The sequence below is a fragment of the Hydra vulgaris genome, chromosome 06, assembly GCF_038396675.1.
Source record: "Hydra vulgaris chromosome 06, alternate assembly HydraT2T_AEP".
In the NCBI taxonomy this organism is placed as follows: Eukaryota; Metazoa; Cnidaria; class Hydrozoa; order Anthoathecata; family Hydridae; genus Hydra; species Hydra vulgaris.
The window spans coordinates 37,805,001-37,810,140 of record NC_088925.1 but is presented as its reverse complement, the minus strand read 5'-3'; the positions used below and the strand labels follow the sequence as shown (position 1 = coordinate 37,810,140).

Sequence of the window (5,140 nt, the reverse complement as noted above, 5' to 3'; positions counted from 1 at the left end):
TCTTGAATAAAGATTATCCTAATGAAATTAGGGTAGTTATTAACTATTTGAGGATAATAGAACATCTTAATATAAATATTTTAACAATTTAACATGAAAAAGTCACAACTTAGCAGCAATTTGGCTTATTAATGCTTATTATAATAACATTACTATTATCATAGCAAATTATTAATGGCTGCAAGTATTTGCCTGATAAATTCTGACTGCAAACTTAAATCATATAGTACAAAATGCAATTTAAATTGATTTTTTCTGTATAAGAATAATAATGCCTTTATTTTTTTTTCTTTTGTGATGTAATAAAATAAAGATAATAATGCCTAAATATGACAGAAGCCTATATATGAGAGAATTTATGAAAGAAAAACGAAATACTGAAAAAAGAATAAAATATCTTCTTGAAGAGTGCAACATTGTTGGTAGAGGAAATTGCGTTCATCTAGATTTAGACATTCAAAAGATTTTTGAAGTTTCTGAAGATGCGCACAGTGATATATTGATGTTTTCAATCACTTCGCCAGAAAATAAATTTTGTTTAAGTAAAGTTGAATCTAATTATTGTGATGTTGACGACATTGCATTTAAAAATAGTTTATACAGTAGTATTGATACTCTAACTTCAACAAAAGATTTTTTATATGAGTGGTTATTAAAATACTGTATAAAAGATGATGCTTTAAATGCACTTTTATTTCACTTAAATAAATTTACTCCATCTATACCAAAATGCTGGCAGACATTACAAAAATCTCTTCAAAAAGTTAATGTTTTATATGTCAGTGGAGGCGATTATATATACCTTGGAGTTAAAAGTGCAATTGATTATTACATATCAACAGTTGGAAATAAGGAAAAGCTTGATCTAATTGTAAGTATTGATGGTGCACCTATGTGCAATAGTAAAAAGACTTCCATTTGGCCTATACTAGTTACAATTAACAGAAAAGGATCCTATGCTGTTGCAATTCGGCATGGTCAGGAAAAACCAAACAATTAGGATGAGTGCTTTGAAGATTTTATTCTTGAAATGAAAGAACTTGCAAACTAATGGGTATAAACAGCTGCTGGTGACTATTAAAGCTTTTGTTTGTGATGCGTCTGCAAGAGCATTTGTTAAATGCATTATAGGGCTTAGTGGCTATCATAGCTGTGAAAGATGTATGGCAGTTGGCACACAAAAACATGGCGTAAGATTATTGGAAACGACTACTTTACTTTGTACTGACATGGCTTTTAAAAATAATTTTTATAAAGAAGGTCACCAGCTTGAGAGTCTTTCTCCACTTGTTAAATTTCCACAGTTAAATCTCCACACTTAAATTTCCCAATGGTAACTGAATTCCCATTAGACTATATGCACCTTATATGTCTTGGGGTAGTTAAAAAACTTCTAATAAACTGGTGTAAAGGTCCCCGATGTATTAGAATAAGTCAATCTGTTAAAGACAGTATTTCAAATGAACTCATAAATTTACGAAGTTATACACCATCCAATTTTCAACATAGACCACGCTCTTTAAATGAACTTGAGAAGTGGAAAGCAACAGAGTTTCGATTATTCTGCTTTATACTGGACCTGTTGTTTTAAAAAGGAAAAATAAATAAAACTATGACTTATTTATTTCTCTTTCAATTGCTATGCACATACTGCTTTCTAATAAAATGGCCAAAAATGAATTGTTAGTGGCATTTGCTAAACAGCTGCTTATATAGTTTGTCAGAGAAGTACAAATTTTGTATGGGGAGATCTTGGTAACATACAATGTTCATAGCATGATTCATTTAGCTGATGATTGTGTTAACTTTGGGGAGAGTTTTGATCATCTATCAGCTTTTCCTTTTTGAAAACTTTTTGGGTTGAATTAAAAAAATGGTGCAAAAATCACATCAGACTGTTGCCCAAATAGTGAATCAATTAGATGAGAGAAAAAAGTTGGATATTTTTCTTAGAGAAAGGAATGGTAAAGAAATTTCTGCCCAAGTGGTAAATAAAAAGATCACATCAAATCTAGACAGAGTATATTTTATTCAAGACAAAGGGTTTATTTTAGTAGAAGAGGTTTTGGTAGATCTTGTAAAATGCAAGGCTCTAAATCCTCATTCAGTTCGAAAGTTTTTTCCTGATTGTTTTGAAACATCTTATTTAGACGTTTGTTATGTAAATTCATTAGCCAACCTAAAAACAATTTTTCCGAAAAAAAAAGAACTTTTGAAGAAAGGCTTGATGATACCTGTTTAAAAAGGTGGTTATGCTTTTTTTGTGCTTAGACATTGTGATATTGCTTATGATCACTGATTTCTTGAATTAAAAACACAAACTTTGATTATACTTGCAGACCATCAATTTTTAAAGAATGTCTGTGCATGTGTCATTTTGTAAAATTTGTTGTAAATTTGTCAAATATGTAGTTCATTGAACAAATTTAAAGTGAGTTTAATGCATTTTAATTAATAAATTTTTTGTGTGAAACAAATACCTGGTATGTTTATAGAAATAATAAAATATTTACTCTGGTGTTTTACATTAATAAATCTAAAAAGCGTTTTACAAAGTTCATTGTTTTTAATCTCTAATGTATTTTTAATTTTATTTTGTAACTTATATAAGATTGTTTAGAATTAAATTGCACCAGAATATTGAAATTTCATTTGCCATTGTTGAACTTTAAATGGAAAAATTAAAGAAGTGGAAGTGATTGCTAAAAGTTGGATGAAAAAATATGGGAAATGCTTCTGGCTGCCATTTAAAAGTTCCGCTGCGATTCGTAAAGCTGTCACAACCTTGCAGGTATCAACCTCTGATTGGAAGATATACCCTGCTAGGATTTATCTTTCTACAGGTTTGCATATTACTATAAAAAAATGTAAAATAATTGAATTAGATATTGAACTGTATGTTTTGACCAGGGCACTGAAGAGGATAATCATGTGCTGGTGCAAATTTATTTTAGGCCTGCTTTACAACATGACTATAGTCTCATTTAATATCACTTATTTTAAATCCAATATTCCAACGGGCATTTGTTTAAATTATATGTTCTGAATGTCTTTAGAATGTTTAAAGAAGATTTCCAACGATTAAAAAAAGTTTTTTTAACTATGTTTTTAGTTTTTTTTTAAACTTTTAGTGTTTTTTAAAAACTAAAAAATTCATTAATTTTCATGGGTTTTTCATTAAAATTCATTAATTTTTATGCGGTGCACCAATTGCACTCCATTCTCATAGGGCCTGCTTTTGCCGCAAAAATTTCAATTACATCTTCATTAGATATTGATAAATGATTTTACGTACATAGATTTGTGTTTATGAAGAAGCTCAGTCACACTTAGAGAAAGCAGCAGATACTTCAAATATTGAAACTGACATCGAAGAGAAAAAAGGGACAAAGCAAAAGTAAATTTTACTAAAATTAGTTTTTAACAAATAAAAAATTTTGCAATAAAGAATTACGCAAATCATGCACTTTTTTTGTTTATAAAGTAAAGTTTATATTAAAGGAGAAAGACAGCAATGACATTTTGTGAAAGTGATTAAGATATTGTGATTGGTGATGAAGAACTATACGGAAGATACTATTTTGATAGTTCAAATAGCTAAAGAACATCTAACGTGATTCCAAATATAGCAGGTTAACTATTTTTGTAAAAGTAAAATAATGGTTTGTTAAAATAAAATGCTTATTTTTTTACTGAATTATAGATGTTTTTAAATCAATATTAACACCCCATTTACACAGTGAAATAGCAAGCTTTTCAGTTGCTGAAAATAACAATGACTTCTCGAAAGAAACTAATCTATCTCAAGGGAAAATGATGTTGTCTTCAAATATATTGGTAAAAAAAAGTCCTAATGTTGCTTTTGTTCTAATTAAAATCTGTGTGCATGTGCAGTAAAAAAATTAATAGAAATCAGAACTATATGTTATAGAATATAATTTTGTTGACAAATATTTTATAAATACATGTTTGTTGACAAGTTTAAATAAAAATCACTATATAATGTTTAAAAATTTTATTTAATTTTTGTATGTATAATTTATCTATACCTTGGTAGAAAATGGCTCTAAAAATTGTGTTTTGGATAAAGAGGATAGCAAAGAAAGACATTTGTCTTGCCAGGGTAAATTAAATAAAAGTTTTATTTATTTTTCCCATTTAGGTATTTTTTCATGGTTAATTTTTTACAAAATATTTTACATAAATAATAATAATATTGTTTATTTTACTACATTTTTTTAAAAAGATTTTCAAAAAAGATTTGCGTTGAGTTAGATGGCAAAAATAGATAAAAGAGAAAAGTGATTCAAGAGTCAATTTTAAAAATCCATGTATTGAAATTAAGAAAATTTCATTCATATAGAATAAACATAATATGTGTTCTGACCCTTACGTAATTTTTATTTTTTTAATAATAGATAAGTTCTCTTAGTCGTTGTGGAGGTAATATAAATTGGCTTTTGCTTTTGGAAAGTTGTTGATGAGCGAGGGCGCTGGGGCCTGTTTTAATGTCTCGGGTGGTTCATTGAAGATAAATTTTAAAACATACACCCTGTATCATACGATAGTGGGTAAGAATGGTTTTATGCATTTTTTTGACTTTTCTATTTCACAGGAAATATATTTTGTTTATCCTAGTCAGTCATTTATGTAACTATTTGCTATAATTTCTGCAGTTTGATTTTTTTCAAATTTGATTTGAATTTTTGATTTAGATGCGATTACACGACAGCATCATGATGCAAAAATTTGCGAATGTTATTCAGGCATTTCGAAATTTTTAAGTCAATCAGGAACACGACTCAATCGAAAAGTTTTGAAAATGAACAATGCTGCAAACGCTAAATAAATTGTTTGAAAATGTAAATTTTGTGTTAAATTCAATAAAAAAACTTTCTTACTTAATGTAGTGCCTACTTTCTTTCATTATTCTTTTGAGTTAGCTTTGAATTGCTCTATCAATAAATTTTTTGCTAAATCCTTTATTTACAGCCTGTTTTTTACAAAACAAATTAAGATTTGAGCAATATGTATAAATTTTATATACAAATATTTTATATATATATACATACATAATATATATATATATATATATATATATATATATATATATATATATATATATATATATATATATATA

At 27.6% G+C, this 5,140-nt stretch overlaps 1 long non-coding RNA gene across 5 annotated transcripts; it reads left to right on the top strand.

The window, feature by feature from the left end:
- Nucleotides 1-2,842: 2,842 nt before the first annotated feature.
- Nucleotides 2,843-4,905, top strand: LOC136081823 (uncharacterized). Of its 5 annotated transcripts, none has more exons than XR_010639162.1 (6): nt 2,843-3,090; nt 3,300-3,397; nt 3,502-3,632; nt 3,741-3,837; nt 4,058-4,123; nt 4,419-4,565. It is a non-coding gene; the product is annotated as an uncharacterized LOC136081823 (long non-coding RNA). The 5 variants fall into 5 exon arrangements; XR_010639164.1 differs by lacking the exon at nt 2,843-3,090 and adding an exon at nt 4,247-4,331 and having other exon boundaries at nt 3,136-3,397; XR_010639161.1 differs by lacking the exon at nt 2,843-3,090 and having other exon boundaries at nt 3,139-3,397; nt 3,704-3,837.
- Nucleotides 4,906-5,140: the final 235 nt, after the last annotated feature.